Below are 20,256 nucleotides of genomic sequence, written 5' to 3' on the forward strand. Positions count from 1 at the left end.
AAATATACAAGCCTTACGTGTCTAATACATTTAAGTAAACTAAGAGTTTCGATTCCAATGAATTTTCACTATGCAATGCACAGTGTTGCAATTAGAAAATAATCTCAATCAATATTTTTGTCTTTACACCAATCGATCTTTAATTCAGTCGAGTAAATTATTTGCCTATAATGAATCACCTTGTACAATATTCATATTTCTATACAAGAATCATATTGAAATACAGTAAGTTGATGATGTGTGAATAAAGTTGTAAATTAAATTAATAAAGTGTATTCAACAACTACACAATAACAGAAGTGATATTTTATATTTAAAAGAAATCATGTTAAATCAATATTATAAAAATGTTTATAATATTATGCATATTTATGCATAAAATTATTAAAATTCAGTCCAACTATATCTGTCAATGTTGTATATCCGAAGCAAAATTTATAACGACATCATTTTATTCGATAAATGGGTATTATACTCAGATACCAGGCATTAGTTGTACAATAATTGCCTATATATTTTTGTGTACAAATTAAAAACCCATGTTGTACATTTATTTTTTGCTCATACACACTAGAAAAGTCCGTAGGTTGGATAAGAAAAATCTTTCAAATCTTTTAATTAATTCATAAGCGTTTATAAAAGTTGACAAGTTTTCTTTTATTTTTTTTTTCTTTTCCTTGTTTTTCTTTCTCTTCCTATCTCTTTTCATTTTGTTATTTTTAAATTATAGTTTGAACTTCTGGTATTAAATTTCCAATACAAAAGTTGAGTTGTACGTTCAAATAAAGTTTATCGCAAAATATAAGAGAGTTCAATTTTTGAATAAATTAAAGAAAAAAAAAATTCTTCAAGTCTATTTTGTGTCTAATCAAATTTTTTAATGTTAATTTTGATTATATACCTATATACATATAGGCAGATTGTGTAGTGGAAGGCGTTTCTACATATACCTACTTGCTATAAGTTAATTGAATTGAAATGAATGAAAAATGTGAAAAATTCATAAATTAAAACTTAAATAGACATTGAGTGTTATATATTAGGCCACCTATATACATGCATATGATATATGTGTTGCGAACACAAAGCGTATTCTTCCATTTTTCTCGTATATAAAGGGGTAAATGCACTTTTAATGATTAATTTGATCTTATCTTAATTGAACACATAAAATAATGTCAGATGTGTGTAATGTTAAGGAAATCAAATTGGATTTGTCTTATTTCCAGAAGAAGCAATATTAATAATAAATGTTCATTTTAATTCTTAGAATATCTGAAATTATGAATACGTAAATTATGTATGGTATGTGCATTAAAATAGAATTAGTTCATTTGCACTTATATCAAAAATTTATATAATGATTTTCCTACTATAATAAAATAATGTGGCCTACCTATTTGGCACATGAAAATTCGTTAAACAAAAAGTTTCTCTTCCAGTTTCACGGTGTCTGTGTTCGTTTATAAAATTATTAGATCCTCTCTTTATATACAATAAATGAACTTCACTAAACTCTTAAGAAGCAAACACTTAGCACGAATCATCATCTTATTCAAGAAGATGCCGTTATACCTTATATATATCATAATATTTTATAACAGTTATAACAGTTCATTAAAATAAAATTGATCTTAAACAGAGTAACGAATAAGAGAGTGATTTTAAAAACTTTATTATAGACACGAATCAATAATTAAGTATATAGAATATTTTGCGATAATTGTCATTAACACTATTACTGACCCGATAATTATAATAAGCAAAATTCATTCTCAGAATAAGTACCAATATTGCTAATCTATTTCCATCTTTCTAATATGCTAGCCACTTTCTTTAAATTATTTCATGTTTTAAAATTTCTCCTAAATATATGCAATATGAAATTGTAAAAAAATTATCATTTCAATGGAACACCGTATTTAGGTTAATTTTGTTTTAATTAATACAACATTTTTTAGAGATGAGAACGTTGTAACGGAGTGTATGTTGTCAAAAGGACAATATCAGCGATCAATACTGGAACCCGTTTATAATTGCTGCTTGTATTCCATATACAAAAAATCAATTTCAATGGGAAATCAATAACAATTTTAACATTTTTAATTCACGTTTTTTAAATGAGTTTTAATTGTTGAATTTATTTTTGACAATTAATATAACCCACAGCTTTAAAAAATTACAAAAATTTGTCTATCAAACACATTCACGCTCTCGAAAAATACTTTTTCTCATATGACATCTACTATAAAAGTTTAACAGATTTGTTAATCTTTTAAAAGTTTTTTGTCCTAAATGTCAAATTTTATTGTGACACAGTGATATTTTTTTAGGCCAAAAGCAATTTTCATTATAATTTTTAACTTTCTTTACAAACTTTTACACTGTTAAATTAATAATATTTTTTTTTTTTTTGAGTACAATAACCTACCATTACTCATTGTTAATTTCATAAAAAAAAATAAGAATAAAATTCAAAAACGTAATTTTGAAGTATGTATATAGAAAATAGTTCAAAAGTGCCATTGAAATTGATACACAACTCATGTGTAGGTTAGGTAAATTTATTTATTTTATTAATGTGAATGAGATATCATTGTGTATATCAGATATTAAATTTATGACTTGGCGTAATCTTTTTTGACTACCTCATATACATCAAAATAAATAATACTATATATATAGAGGTTATTTTTCGTACTAAATAACTACCCAAAAATAAGACTCATTCATCACAATATGAAGAAGAAAATAATAATGAGCCATAGAAAGATGAAGTGAATAACAGTCATTGTCATTTTGTATATAACTTATAATTTGACATGTACCGCCGTATATATACACTATATATTCTGCCAAACATAGAGATGATATTTACATAATTATATGTATATAACACGTATAGCTTTCATATACAAATAAATATGGTATTTAATAATTAATTTTAAGTTCATAATATGCACACAATGGTTAAAATCCTTAATAATATATTTATACAATATTGTTTATGATCTGGATAAATTCTACTGACCATTAGTCAGAATGTGATAATAACGAGTAAAACAACTACACATTTTTTATGTCCATGAAATACAATTATTGTCTCAAATGGCAAGCCTACATTTCTCTGCAAACAGAGATATATACAAGTAAACATATACCAGATATGACAAAGAATATGACAGTGACATAAGAGGCTAAGCATTTCGTATTATAATGTTACATAATAAGGCTACACTTATTTGTGGAGGTGGGCTAAATATGCGAACGCGAATGTATCGAATCGTATGGCAATAAGGTAAGGAACATAAGAATATTAACAAATTTTAAAATATTAAAACTATTAAATAGTCTTAGTATAGTCAGTCATCAAATTACTGTCTTTATTATTTTTAAAATATATTTTACTTTCTTTCGTCTTTTTCTTCTTCGTTTATTTAAAAATTAGCTTAAGCTTTCTGTATTGGATTGTAAAGTAATACATCTTTATGACAACAGCAGTAAGGAAGACGAAAATAAAAAAAAGACAAAATTGTCTCGGCAGTAATTTGTATAACAATTCAAAAACATTTATTTTATTTTTAAATAATAATGAAATGACGTCATTGTATATTTTTAATAAGAGAAATTACATTTACAATGGTCATCAAAATAACTTTTTTTTAAATTAAAGATTTTAAGATTAGAGGCATGGCAATCATAAATTCAACATAAATTTATTATTATTATTAAGGAACAGATCACAAAATCTTTATTTAAATTTAAACTTTTGTTAACAAAAATGAAATGCTTTCGAATTATGCTTTTAATGAATCACTTATGAATATTTAATTGAAATTTTTTCAAATTTCTATTTCAAATTCAATATTTTTTCAAATTCAATAATTTTGTCTTATTATCATTAAAATTGAAAAAAAAAACAATCACAATAGAAAATTATTATACAAGAGCAGGAATTGTTGGTGAAAGTTCAAATTTTTTTAAATAATATTTTAATTTTTGAATAATAATTATTTTATAATATTATTCAAGAAGCTTAAATTCTTAAGTATAGGTGCTTATAAATAGTTTAACATAATACAGAATACTTAACTTTTTATTAGAATTCTATAATTTATTATGAAATTTTCATTAGGTAACTAAAAATCTGTTATATACAGTTCACACAATTTAAGTATCCAGAATTTGAAAATAGAACAAAATATTTAGAATATTTAAAAAGTTTGTTCACGAATTTGTAGTTCTAAGTTTAAATTTTTAATCGTCCAATATATTTATAGTAATAAAAATGGAAATATTATTGTATAACAAAAAAATATTAAAATATTTTAGAAAATTATTGTGACTATATAATGGTTTAGTGTCATTTTATTTCTGTTCACTATTGTGTATTCCATTATATAACTGCTGAGTTTTTTATACTCTCTATTGTATTCGGGCATAAACTTTAATATTAATAATAATTTAAATGCTGTTAAATTTCCTCTATGACATTATATTACTTTTTTTATTAATTCTTAAATTAAATTTATAAATTTGTTTTTGTTTTCTGTTTCGACTGCGTATTCGATACATTTTAGAATAGCGTACATTGTCAAGAGCTTTTAATATATAATTACATTTTGGAATTTGATACATTGTAAACTTTACTTTCCACTGAGTTTCGGAAATAAAAAAAATTTTGCAGTAAAACTATATTTTGACGGTATTTAAAGTGTATTAAAATTTTTTCTTCTGCGTTTTGGAAGTCACGGTATTTTATTAGACACATAAATTATGACTCAAATTGCGAGTTTCGAGTTTCGAATTTCAAGTTGATTAAAGCACTTTAATCATTTCTAGTTGAATGAAAAGTGTGATTTATCATACAGCGAGCAACTTTTATTTTGACATATACATAAGTTGAACATTGCTAAATATCAACAAGAAATATGAAAAATGTGTCAACTATGTCAATCAAAAAAATTTCATATTTATGTAATTTAAAAATGTGGTGTAAACCTCTTTTGGTGCGATGGTTTGCAGCAACACAAAAGGTTTATTAAAAAAAATTTATATCATAGTCAAACTATTAATTAAAGCAATAAATTGTTTAAAAAAAAATTATTTTCCTTACAGGTAGATACATGTAAACATAAATTTTGTTAAATAGGTAATTTAAACCTTGTTGCATAATATTTAAATTTTCATATTACATAAAATACATTTTTTTTTATTACAATGAAATTTACCCATAAATAAATTAACTGGGTATAATAAATTTTTTTTTAAAATAAATTAATTTTATCATAATGCACCCACCATAAATATATTTTATGTTGCGCCTAATATTTTTAAAAATAATAAATATTTTTTTGTATTTATTAATTTTAAAAAATAAAATTTTATCCACATAATAACGGTAGAAAAATATTACTGTAAAATTTACCATTGTGAATTTTTATTTTTTTAAAAAAAATTCACCTATAATTCAATTTGCGAATTTTCCTGGAAATGTTAATTAAAAACCTAATTTTCACCAATTACATAAGTAATTTTTAGGAATAAGAATTTGGTTTAATCTCATGTTACTGTATAATACGCGAACTGATTAATTATTTTTTAAAAATGTGTCTTTCTATGTATACGGCTGAAATATTGGATTTTGTCTTAAATGATAACTTAAAAAAAAATTTTTCATTTCATTTTAATATACTCAATTAATTATAATATACTCAATAATAAAAATGTAACAAATTAAAAATTATTTTCATAGACCATAATTTTACTACTGAATCAAGAGTGACTGACAATTTAATCATTTACTCAATAATGTTAATTGAAAATTGTATGAAAACCATTAAGGTTGGAAAATTTAAAAAATCGAATAAATTTAAATTTTAAATAGGCTTTTCGGGATTCAGAAATTAATAAATTTTATCAAATTTTTATCAATGTTATATGTGATGTGCCCAAAAAATTAAACAAATAATGAATCTCGTACATTCCTTTAGTATAAATACGAGTATGGAACTATAAGGAAATTTGCTTCTATTTAGTGCTAAATTTATTGTTCAATAGAAATCAATTAAAAAAAACCTGCCTTCACTTTAATTTTTAAATACAAATAGTACTTTATTTTATATTTTCTATAATCTCTCCCAAAATTTGTAAAATATCAATATGAAAATAAGAATTAATGCATCCAAAATTGCGTTCTACAAAATATTTTCATCAAACTAGAAAAATTATTTTTTTGAAAAATAGATTAACCCAAACAATGGACTCAAATTTATCTAATTTTTTTTTGTCAGAATTGAGTTTATAATTTAAATTCACATTAATAATTTCATTTTTTTTTTATAACTATCATTAATATTTTCATAGCAATATTAAAAATATTATGAAGAAGCAAAAAAAATTTAAAAAATAATTCCTTAATATTCATTTATCAAAGTTATAAATTTTCTAAGAACAAACAAAATAAAAACATCCGAGTCCAATTGGAAAAAAAAAATCTTGGTTAATAACTTAACTATTGTGTCTGAATTTTTTTCTCATTATTTTCTATGAATTTTTGTTTTTTTTTTTTTTGCTTTTCCGACAAACTTCATCATTTATTCAAATTATGAAAATTATCACTTTTGTCTATTCAATAGAAAAGTTTTCTTTTTAAAGAAATAAATAAATCAAGTTATGGAGGAAGATAACAAAAACAAAAATAGGAAATTATAGTTTTCCTCATTTTTAAAGTTTTTCATAATTTTATAAAGAAAATTTCATAAAGAAAATGTAATTAGTTCTCTTTAAATTGAAATGGAAGCAAATTCAGAATTAGAATTTTTTTTCTTACTAAAAGAAAATAAAATAAATTATCAAATTTTTTCATTTGTCATTTCCTTCTCAATTTTTTTATTGGTATATTCTTAGATCTATATTGTGGCATTATCGATTTTCTATACATATTTTAGATTCCAATTCAAAAACTAGAGGAAAATTAAGTTGTATTTTCTTTAATTATGAAGAACTATTTGCCACAAAAATCTTTTAAAATTTAAATTACATTAGATTAGGAATATGTCCTAAATGTATTATGAAAATAAGAAAACCCAAGACAAAAATCTGTTATAAATCGTAATTTTTTAACCATCACGTATAGCATGATAAGAAATTACCAAATCGAGCAATTTTCTCATTTTTTAGCTTGTCCACAAACCATATATTCCGAATTTGCTTATAAGTATAATATTAGTCTAGTATATGTAGCTACAAAATATTCAAAAATATATAATTACTGTACTTTTCATAATAATTGTCATTGATATCAGAATCGTCGATTGCTGTAATTATTTGCATATGTCATTGAATCATTATGAAAATTAAAGTGACGCTGGTTGACATAAACATTATAAAACATTATAAAACAACACATTTTTATTAAAAATTTTAATTAATTAATATATTTAATTAAATATTGATTGAGTCCGTCTCAGACATCTTGTAAACAAAAAAATTTTTAGCAATATGAAATATTTTGACATCTTGCAGTAACAAAAAAAAAAAATTGCGGCATTGCATTGATTTTTACAAATTTTTGCGTTAGCGCCAGATTATGAAATCAAGACTGACTTTTCAAAATTATTATGAAAAGCTATTTTTGACGAGTGTCAAATTGATGACAATTGTGATGTCAATCTTGAAATTGATTGAAATTTAAAAAAGTGAAATTAATGCTATTTTACTAAATTTGCATTACATTAAAATATATCTCTCTAAACCAAAATCGACTAGAAAACGGGTAGTCATAACTAGATTGAGTCACTAGATTGGAGTCACTAGGACTCTAGTTGTCAATCTAGTTAGAAAAAAGTAACTAGATTCTAGTAAAATTTCTTTACTAGAGTTTCTAGTCATATCCTAGTTAGCTTTACTAGATAGTCTAGGTATTATTACTAGGAGAATTTTTTACTAGAATAACTATTGCCGTAGATGTTTATTCTAGTCAAAACAACTTGAAAAACCAGTTCGTCAAACTAGAAAAAACTAGACTTGAGTACTAGAAATTTATCGCTACAACTAGTTGAAGTATTGTGGCATAACTAGAATCTAGCGCGGTATTCAACTAGAATTTACAGCTCTTGCAACTGGGATTCGAGTGCAAGAATGCTAGATGTAGTTAGCTAGTACAACTGGATTTTATTTAGGCATTCCTAGTATTTTTACTTTGAAATGTGGTCATTACAGCTGGAAAGTAGTTCCTGAAAAAAAACTGATTTTTAGACAAAAATTTTTACTATTTTAAAATATTTTCTAATACTCAAAAATTTTATTTCTATAATATTATTTATCTATTTATAAAGATCTGTCCGTAACTTCAAAAATCTTTTTTTTATTTATTCATTTAGATTCAAGTTTTCAAATCTGTATCAAAATATAAAATGGAAAAAACTTGTTAAAATTTTATCATGAAAATTTGGTGTGAACTTACATTAATTTTTTTTCGTTAAAATTCGCTATCATTGTCTGCTACTAGATTAGCGGTTGTGAAAAATGTTTTTCTCGTTGAATAAACTAGGTAAACAGCTAAACTAACTAGAAAAATATTTGCAACAGATGAAAATCTAGTAACCAATACTTGAAACCTAGCTGCTACGTGTAGATTGTTGTTGTGTATTCATGTTGTTGTTTTAATATTCAGTTTATTTCACAACTTCCAATAAAACTATAAAAAGTGGCAATAAAATGTTGCTTTCTTTAGAAAATTGGAAAATAAATAGAAGATTAACTGGCTTACCTTTAAATAAAGTTGCAGATTCTTCATCTACTCTTTTTTTTATATTAAAAGTTCTACTGGAATTCTAGTTGAATTCTAGTAAAACTAAATTCTAGTTAAATTCTGGTGAAACTAAATTACTTGGATTTCCAGCTTTTTAACTAGAATCTCAGGTATTATGAATGGATTAAAAAAATTTAACTAGATTTTCAGTTATTTCGTACTCTTTTTTTTCGCAATCTAGGTACAACAAATGAAATACTAGCTATCGTAAATAAAATTCCTAGTAAAAAAAGCTTAACTAGGATTTAACTCCGCATTCTAGTCGAATTTGGTTTAGAGAGACATTTGCATTATTAAATATCTAAAATAACAAAATTGAATTAATAAAAAAATTAATTTCCATTAATTAAGAATACTTGTAAATTAATTAAATGGACGATTATAAAAATATTACTTACAATAAAACATTCTGTCGTTTCCGAAACACAGGTTTAGTATATAGTTTGTTAGTGTTAATATTACTAATTTTATATTCCATTAAAATGTCAATTTAATTGTTATACAAATTTATTAAAATTCTAATTGATAGCATCAATTTTTTACCTTAATTTCCCGATATTTCAAACAAAAATGTTAATTTATAAATGGAAATCATTAATAATAAAAAAAAAACAATAATATTAATTACTAACATTAGTAATGACAACTAAATCTAAATGAGAATATTATGCTAATTTCCAAAAGATTACAAATTACATGTAAAGAGAGAGAACTTAGAGAGAAAATTATTATTAATTGTACCAAATTTTGAAATGAAGCTTAAAATTGTTTAGAAATCACCATCCATGACGAATTTTTACATTAACCTATATTTTTTGTTATTAAATTATATGGGTATATTATTTAACTGTAATACACGACCCATATAATAGTGTGGAAAACTGATTAAACATTATAAATCATTTTTTATCTTTTGTCTTACAAAAATATTTTTTTTTTTCTTAAAAAGTTTTAAGAAAACTTTAATGAAGTAGAGAACATTTTTTATAACAATGGACTTATCAATGGTTTTTGGGAAAGAATTTGCAGTTATTTTGTAGGTAAACAATAGGTAAGCAATATTTATTTAACAAAAATATTCGATGAATTTGACGATATTAAAAATTTCTTACGTATGCTATATGAAATGTAAATATCATGTTTTTTGAGAAAAAAGAGTCATCAGTACGGGTAGTTTTTAAAATAGAAATGAAAGTTCCAATATCTAGCCTTAATTTTATTAAGAAAATTCTTTATACCTATTGAATTCAAAAGATGTTAATCATGCTTGTTTGCATAAGCTGCGGGCTCATACAATTTTGTATAACAGATTTTATTCAATAAATTAATCAAAAAAAATTTATCATATTTAGGATTTTTGAAATATTTTCAATATTTTATAATACGTGAGGCAATTTAGGAGAGCATAACGCTACATTATCGGTAACATTCATTTAATAAAACTTTGTTATCTATATGATATTAATTATTATTAAAATGCTGACCAGAATCAAAACTTTTTCCGAACTTAATTTAGTTAACTGATTCTAATTAAGGAAAATAATATTTATATGTTTAGCGCCAAAATTAGGAAGAGTCACCATAACTTTCACTATTATTCATCAATATTCTTCAAGTGCTTAATAAGTCTTATACTAAAGTAAGTTTTATAATTTGAATACAATATTAATATAAATTTGTAAGCAAGAGTAAAATGCAAAACAATAAGAAATAAAATCTTAGTGGTTTATAATGGAAATACACGTCAGATGAGCTGATTATGTGTAAATGCATTTTGCAAAATATTAATCCATGACAAGCGGATATCAAAATAAACAAAATTAAGATACCTTCCCGAATATTTTATTGAAAGTATATGAGAGAACTCAATAATAAATTACATAATATAAACAAAGGAAACATATTTTACAAGAATATAAGAATAATTATACATATAGCTACATTATTCATGACATTTTCAAGATATGTGCCCAGCAAATTAATTAGTTCGAAAAATTAATAAGTTGAAGGTATGTGGAACTTATAAATTGAAAATAATAAATATTTTGTAGAAGGATTTTATTCAAGCAAAAGTCTTTGCAACATACAAGCAAAAAAACTTTGTTAAACAAAAATATTTCCATGATCCTTAGACAAAATCGTATTTTGGCCTTATAAAAATCATACTAAATTGCAAGTTTAAATTAAGATATTTTATTATTGAATGGAATTGAATGTACCTCCCTATTTATACGGCAAAATTTCGACAAAATCTCCATAAAATCTAAGATTTAATCTGAGTTTGATTAAGCCGTATATGTGAACACTGTTTGCTATCAGACTTTGACTAACAGTGAATAATAAAAACTGCTCTATTCTCATTAGAATTACTATCAGAGATCATTTCCTTCAAGAGATCAGGTGATTTTTATTTTGGCTGTAATTTTTGTAATTCTTAAATTTTGATATAAAATCGAAGTTGTATCAGATAATTTCAATCTGTTATGTAGACAGTCATCAGACTTTGTCGTAGATTTATTCTTAGATTTTGTCGTATATGTAAGCGGTATTTAACTATAAGTTATTCAATTTAAGCAATAACATAAACAATTAATGTTTGCCATAAATTAGAACAGTTTTCTTAACAAAGCAGGTATTTTCACCTCCCAAAATTATAAATTATGACAAATTTTCAAATAATTATGAAAGGAAATTTTCAACTATAACAATTTCACCCTTTTGCGTGGAAATACAAATATCTTTAAATTTATCTTTTATGATATTGAAAATATTCATACATTATGTAGGTATAGAATAAGCATATACATATGTACATATTTCCACTAAAATATATAAACTTATTCTTAAATTTAATTTGATTATAAAACAACAACCATATTATAAAATTTAATAAAAGAACATGTGCCATTATTCAATCGATTGATTTTCTTTATTGAGAACCCACTAAATTCTTGTTAATGCGTTTAAATATCTTTCTGCATCGGAGTGTATAAGAAAACGCGCTTGATATATGGGTATGTGTACTTCTATACTTGTGTAGATAATTATCCGAATACTGACATCATTCAATTAAATTTTATTCCATTTGGGTATTTTTCTATAGTTAAAGAATTTAATCCTTTTAATATAATGGCAATAAAATATTTTTTTTTGTTAATTAAAATGTTGTTTTAATCAATTAAAATATAAAATATAAATTTTCTTATTTTTTATTTTATGGAAAATAATGATTTTCTGTTTCCTTAATTAATTAAAAATACAAAAATTCTGGATTCGAAGTAACAATGCAAATACATTGAAAAATCAATTTTTAAATTTTTAAAATTAAAATTTTATTTAAAAGCCGCCAACAATTTTTTTGTATTTCCCATATTCTTTGATATTTTAAGTTTTCATTTCCATTCTATAAAATTTCCTATTTGTTTTCACCGAGAATCATTTTAAGGGATTTCATAAATAACCTGGAAAACAGCCTAATCTAAATACATTATTGTTTGTTATGGTTTCAATATGAAAGTTATTAAACTATCTTGATTCGATTATAAAAAAATAATTTTATTTCACACAATGTCACAACTATTACTTAAAAATTAAATTTACAATTACTTAAATTCGAATTGATAGTTTAATTATAATATTCTATTCTTATTAACACCAATTTTAGACTAAATCATATCTTAAAATCTAACAGTATTTATAGTAATTAAAATTAAGTTCATTTCCGGCCTCGTGCAAAATTATAGACGTTTCGTCAGCATTTTTGATGGGAACGATAATTTCGTAATTTCTTCATGTTTAAACATGTTCGATTGCAGACGCTGTGTCAGCAATTTTCATGTGAACAGAAATTAGTATCGTACTGAAGATGTAATTTGATACCACTTGAATATGTAACTAAAGACGGTGATAACTCCTCCCCCTTCAAAGATCTGCGTCCCGTAGATCAAGCTGGAATTTTGGTGCTTCTATGACTGAAATTTGCGGAATCTCTATAGTAGGAACCACTGTTGGAGTGCGTTTTCTCACAACCTTGCTGATGTTTTTCTTGATGACCCAAATGATGATGACTGCAATGATGACGAGTCCTATAGTAATATCGGATGCTATAGAGAGTTGGCTCCTTGGTATTAGCTTCTGAAGTTGTTTTGTGTTGCTGATATGAAGATCGTGAATGTAGTCGAGGCTTAGCTTGATATCTCCTTCTTTTAAATTTTCTTGAAGAACAGGTGGTAAAACTTGCGACGTGGTGGCAGATTCGCTTGTAAATTTCTGACCTTTTATGTGAACGGTTTCGTTGGTATGCTGTATCATAAAGCTTCCAGTTAAGTGTTTGCTCGTGTTGCCACTTGTTAGCTCCCCATTGAAATTATTGAGAAAGATGATATTTTCACTTATGGTTTCTATGATTTCTTCCTTATTGTATTGAAGGCTGCAACTGGCGTTTATTCCCTTTAGCAGTTGATACATACAGTGTCCTTCGTCCAGTTTTCGAATTTTACTTCTTTCGCATATGGTGATGTTTCTTAAATTCTCGCATTTTGTCGATATGCCATATACGTCATCTTTCACGAGAAGTTCCTGATATTCGAGGTAGACTTGTTGGGAGTTTCGGATTGTTGATCTCGCTATAATGTGGTCATAGTACTGGTTGCCTGTCTTCGGTATTGATAATATGTAGAGAATTTCTCGTCCATTGGTTACTACCTGTGGTTTTGCGTATTCTATTGCCTCAATTTCGTTGACGTAGGGTAGTGTATCGATCTCCTTCAGTATTTTTTGGATTTCAATCCTGCTAAGAAGATTTGTGTTGACAATTCCATTTTTTGCTAATTCTGTCGCTAACACGATTTCTCCCAAGGCTTCTTTTATGATTCCAAGTTTGTTAAATATTATTTGTTCGGATCGATGATCTAAGTTCCCTACATGTTCCAAAATGTGGTTAAATCTTTCTACTACTTGGTTTGTTATCCTCATAACTTCACGATTTATTTTGTACTGTTGATTATTATTTTGTATCAGCTTGTCTTGGCTTGTAACGATGTTGTCCCAGTCTGTGGCGTCTGGTGTTCCTGCCAGCCATTTCCATGCTGTACCAATCCAATTTATTGACCGTTGAACTCTTGATTTGCTGCTTCTCAATTTAGTCAGAAATTCCATTATTTGAGCCAGTTGGTGTTCTAACTGTGGTTTCATTATGCTGGTCGAGTTGATTCCATCAACCAAAGGAATGATTTGTTGTATAACCTCGTCATAGCTCTTTAAATCAATGATGTGCACCAAATTGAAATTTCCTTCCAAGATTTGACCTTGTCCTTGTTTAATGGTTGCTATTGCGCCTTTGAATTCGAAGATTTTCGGAAATGCTGTAATTCTAGTGACTGCTAGTCTAAAAAGAAACCTTGTGATAACACCGCTCCAATAGCTGTGTCGGAAGCATCGGTTGTTAGGATGAACGGCTTCTCGAAATTTGGAAATATTAGGACTTCTGAAGATATAAGTAATTCTTTCAGCCTGTTAAATGCCTTTAACTCTTCTGCATTCAATTTGATTCCAACTTTCTTAGATTGATTGGCCTTTATTTGTGCGTTTTCGCCTCTTGTTAAGCTCGTTAGTGGTTTCGCCACTTTTGCAAAATCTTGAATAAATCTGCGATAATATGATGTGAGTCCCAAGAATGATTTTAGGTCCTTCAAATTTGTCGGTGGCATGATGTTCTGAATGGCCGCCACTTTTCTGGGATCGGGTTTGATTCCTTCGCTTGTGACTATATATCCAAGAAATTCTGTCTCGGTGTTGAAGAATTTTGTTTTTTCCAGGTTGACCTTCAGGTTAGCTTTTTCCAATATGCTAAAAATCGTTTCAATGTTCCTTAAATGTTCCTCCTCCGTTTTTCCATATATGATAACGTCGTCGATGTATACGTAGCAGCTTTTGCCTATCTGATCCTTTAGAACATCATCTATCATGCGTTGGAATATTGAAGGCGCATTCCTCAGCCCGAATGGTAGTCTTAGGAATTCGTACTTTCCATTCATTGTTGAAAAAGCCGTCTTGGGAATGTCCTTTTTGTGCATCATGATTTGGTGGAATCCGGATGTCAGATCTAATGTTGTAAAGAATTTGGCCTGGCCTAGGCTTGCTAGTGTGCTTGTAATATCCGGTATAGGATATGTGTCTGGTACCGTTACTGCGTTAAGTCGTTTAAAGTCGATAACCATTCTATACTTCTTCACACCTGATGAGTCGGGTTTCTTGGCTACTACCCAGATCGGTGAGTTGTAAGGGCTTTTCGAAGGGCGGATAATTCCATCCTCTAGCAGCTTTTTGATTTGTTCCTCTACTTCCTTCCTCATATTGGCTGGGTATGGATATGACTTGGTGTATATGGGATCATCAGTAGTAGTTTTAATTTCTGCTTTCACTTGTGTGTCTATTATTTCCCTGTCGTTTATTGGGCCAAATATTTTCTCGTATTTCCTTATTATTCCCATAATTTTTTCTTGGATTGCCTTCGGTAAATGGTCTGCCCCGATTTCGATGGTGTTGACTTGAGCTGATGCCTTTGCCTTTAACGGAATTTTTATATCTGGCTTGATCCTTAAGGTGTTGTTCTTTCTGTCTATAATGGCTTCGAGCTTCTTAAGCGTGTCGTCTCCAATTATACCATCAAAGGTCTTCAATCCTGGCAAAACAAAAAATTCAATGAAGGTGTTGTTTCCCAGACTCTGAAAAAATCTTCCTCCGATCTTCTTGGTGATTGTTATATCTCCTCCAGCTGAACGTATCTTGAATGGTTTTGTTGTTGGTTTGGCATTTGTCGCGATCTCTTCTCTTACAAAATTTTTATTAGCTCCTGTGTCGACTAGAAATTTTAGGAGCTGGTTGTTTTTTGTCTTGAATTCTAAGTAAGGAACGCTTGAAAGGCGTCCGTCATAAAATTTACTTCTTGAACCTCATCATCTGCATATGCTGGTTCTTCGTCATATTCGCTGCATTCTTCTGGGTGGTCATCTACGTCGTCTTCAAGTGTTTCCATATTGAATAGCCTTTGGTGCTTATTGCTAGGCATGTTGCCTACTGATGGTGGCCTCTTGTATATTCCCCTGTAGTTGTCTGGCCGGTTCATATAATTAACCTGACGTGTTTGTATGGATCGGTCAACGTCCATCTTCTCTAACGGTTTTGGCGGTCTAGGTGGAGGTTGCGATTCTCTCTGATGTTGAATGTTGTAAGCCAAGTTCCGTTGTTCCACTGTTAATGGCTGTTCTGGTTGATACGACCTTGGGTTCCCAGCACTTGGTTGTTGTCGTTTCATGGACATTTTGTTGAATGGTACAGTGATTCTGTTGTTATCATTCCTGTTGTGTATAGCGAAGTTTCGGCAACTATAGTTCTGGAGCTCTAGACACGTTGAATATGCTTCTGGCAGAGTTGACGGTTTCTGAAGCATCAAGTACCTGGACAATTCCCCATTGAGCCCTCGGATAAATACGTCCAGTGCTCTGTTTCTTTGTGATTCTATCAGTACGTCTATAGTTTCTTTTGTATAATTCTCGGTCTTGATCTTATTGATTATGAGGGAGAATTGATGGTTGACTCTGGCGTAGAATTCATCTATGGTTGATCTTCCCTGTGTCAGTGTGCTCATTTGGTGCTCCAATGTGCGTATGTCCCGTTTGTCGGCATAATGCAGGGACAAACACTGCTTGATTGCGGCCCATTCTTCGTCGAACAGGTTGTACGATATTAGAGCTGCATCTGCTCTACCTCTAATTTTTCCTCTAATAGCTTGTAATATTGCTCTGTATATGGGTTTGTTTCTGACAACTTCGTAATCTCGTAGAATTGATTCTACGCTGTGCACCCATGATACATACTGCACTGCATCGCCATCAAAGGTTTGTAAATCTTTGACACAGTCCGGAAGTCTCGATATTTGTTTCAGGTCGTCTTCACTTTTCGGTGCTGCCAAATTTGTTACCTGCGGTTGTGGTGTATTGAACTGAGCCTCTAGTTTTGCTAGGCGAATTTCAAACCGTTTGCTTTGTTCAATTTGAGCATTGATGGCTCCATTTAATTTTTTGAGCTCTTCCATTATTTGTTCCATTTTTAACTTTTTATTAAGGTGATTTCACTAATTAAATTATTCTATTACGCGGTTTTAAACTTTTAAATTATATTTTTCTTTCAAATTTTGTCGATTAATTTCAAATTTTTTGTTAAATTTAAGTTTTTAGTTGGTTAATCTTATTAATTTTTCACTGGTTTTATTTAAATTTCTGATTACTTTTGTTTTATTTTTTAATTAAATATTTCTTGGTAATATAAAATTTAATTGGTTAATCTTATTAATTTTTTACTGGTTTCATTTAAATTTTTAATTACTTTTGTTTTATTTTTTGTATTAAATATTTATTGGTTAAATTTTAATTTTTCAATTTATTATCGGTTAATTGATTAATTTTTCAAATTTTCAATTTAATTTTCATTTATCACTTCAATTTTTTTAAATCTTAATTTTTTTAAAATTAACGAAGCTTCTATATTTTTAAAGCTTATTCAGTGAGATGCAGTTAGTTTCCCTCAGTTAAGTTTTTAAGATTAAGTGTAATGAAAAACTACTTACAGGAAAAAAACGTAATTCATCTGTTTGAGTCTTGGTGAGTAATGCGAATAGCGGTTGAGTTGTGTTTGTCCTTTTTAGACGTGAACTTTTATTCTCGTAAACGTCCTACTGCGGCACAATCTTCAACACTTTTTTGTAAGTACGGTTTGCTTCAGTTCCTTTTTCTTTTTATTTCACTTCGGATTTCCACAATACGCGCACTATAGTTGGGTACACTTTTATCGCGATATGCTTATTTTTCTTCTTTTCTTTTAAAATTTAACGAAGAGTTTTGCGATTTCACGATTCAAGTCACGTTGGGCGCCAGTTATTAAACTATCTTGATTCGATTATAAAAAAATAATTTTATTTCACACAATGTCACAACTATTACTTAAAAATTAAATTTACAATTACTTAAATTCGAATTGATAGTTTAATTATAATATTCTATTCTTATTAACACCAATTTTAGACTAAATCATATCTTAAAATCTAACAGTATTTATAGTAATTAAAATTAAGTTCATTTCCGGCCTCGTGCAAAATTATAGACGTTTCGTCAGCATTTTTGATGGGAACGATAATTTCGTAATTTCTTCATGTTTAAACATGTTCGATTGCAGACGCTGTGTCAGCAATTTTCATGTGAACAGAAATTAGTATCGTACTGAAGATGTAATTTGATACCACTTGAATATGTAACTAAAGACGGTGATAACTTGAATAATGCATGAAATGAATACCATGAATAAATTATTTTATTTATATTTTGTTTCTATGTAAGACAACAAACATAATTTTGAATTTTATAAATGCTATTATACGAGTACAACAATATAAACATAACATTATTTTTGTAAATCATTAAAAATGACAATGCTATGTCAAAAATAAACTTGGTTATATAGTAAAAATGTGATAATGTCGTTGTATTAGCTAACTATAGGGTTACGAATAGAGTAATAGAATATCGTAAATGGCAAGGTATAGGCGAGAAATTTCGTTTATGCAGTTGATTGATAATTCTAATTACATATGCAATTGTTTTTTTGAATGAAATGATTTGGTGTTGATCCGTAACTCCCTTTTTGAAATTGTCTAGGAAAGGAATTGACATTAGTTACGTCAAAATTAAAAAATAAAATAAAATTATTTTTTATTATATTGAAATTTTTAGCTAAACTTTAATCAAAAATTTTCCTAGGAAATCAATTCTATATTTTCAAATTGGGCTCAAAACTACTTTGTATGATGAATTATAAAATAAGTATTATTACATTAATTGAAAGAGTTGGCAAAAGATAGCACAATTAACTTAAACAGCCTGGCAAAGAGGCTATTTATTTTATGCTTTTTTATATCTGAAATATTATTTGTTGTTGTTTTCAAAGCTAAATTAACTCAAATTGATTTACCATTCAAAGCCTGGCACCCGAACTGAAACTATTGTGAACTATCGGGTAATATGAATTCGAATATGGATCCTAAACGAAAATCTAACAAAGATAACAAAAGAAACTTTCACGAGCGTGAGCACATTGCCAAATTGGGTATTGTGAAGAATTTAACGTTTTCACTTCGCCTAAAAGAGAAAGTAGGTAGGAGACTATACCATATCACATTTGATTGAGGAGGCCTCCGATTGGAAAAGCATTGGCGCTGCTGAATATTTTACAATTAAGTGGCATTCCTGTATCGTTTCCACTGCGTTCTAAACTATTTTCTCTTTTTTCGTAAAGAAAAGAAAAAATAGTTTTAACGAAACTTTTCTTAAAACAATATTTTTACTGGCAAAACGAATTTATTATACCATAAAATTTATTTAACTATCAATCAAGAAAACAAAAGGAGTAAAGAATAACTTTTTTAAATAAAATTTACAAGAAAATTCAATTCAGAAGCAAAAAAAAAAAAATTCAAAACTTTTTTCTTTTCGTTATGTCTACTTCAATTTGGAATTAGTTTTCAGTTTTCTGGACATTTCCAAAAAAAAAGTATTTATACAAAAGAAAAGGAAAAACAAGAACAAAAATTATTTGTGTTTCTTGGTTTGCTTTTACAACACCTGAAAACTTTGACAACGATGAGTAATCGGTATTTCGTTATAATAAAAAGTTTCAATTTTAATAAAATAAGTAAAAAGAAATTCGGCTGGATACGATTTTATCGCGGTATATTTGAGAAGACAGACGAGAGGCTGCAGAGAGAGAGAATGAAAAATATCTGGCCATTGTTTGTGATGATTTCAATCAACTATATAGTTTTGTTTAGTGGAGCATTCATTTTGTTTTCAGCTTAATTTTATTTTATTGTTGCGCCTACTATTCATAAGATGCAAGTTATACTTTATATGGTGATATGCATCTTTTAAGGTATTTTACGAAACCTGAAAACAATGTTATCATTAAAAAAATATTTTTTTTTTTATTTTCAAAAATTGAAATGTCTTTGAGAAAAAAAAAGTAAAAAATAATCGGAAATTTTTTGTTAAAGAATTTTTAGAATTTTTATGTATTTTGTTTTTTTTTTATAATAAGGCAGGCTAGTTGAAATATTTGACATTTGAAAAGAATATTTATTTACTTGTTCATGCTGTAAGAATGCCTCGGAAATTCATTATAAAAGAATACCTTCGATTACAAAAGAATATAACAGTTTTATTGCTTGTATAACAATAATAAGAAGCAAAATATTTATGTCCGACTATCTTAAAACGAGTATATCATGATTGAAACTGAGCATACGAGTATAATTTTTAATTAAATTTATTACAATAATATCATCAGGAAAGCACGTAAGTATTTATTGGTTACCATATTTGATTTAAGAATAT

The 20,256-nt window shown here is 27.4% G+C and overlaps 1 protein-coding gene across 4 annotated transcripts in view; it reads right to left on the reverse strand.

Moving 5' to 3' along the window:
• Positions 1-20,256, reverse strand: part of LOC129610718 (putative phosphatidate phosphatase) — a 174,251-nt gene that overhangs the window by 74,250 nt on the left and 79,745 nt on the right. The window lies entirely within an intron of this gene.

The sequence above is a fragment of the Condylostylus longicornis genome, unplaced genomic scaffold, assembly GCF_029603195.1.
Source record: "Condylostylus longicornis isolate FDR11 unplaced genomic scaffold, ASM2960319v2 ptg000048l, whole genome shotgun sequence".
NCBI classification, from domain to species: Eukaryota; Metazoa; Arthropoda; class Insecta; order Diptera; family Dolichopodidae; genus Condylostylus; species Condylostylus longicornis.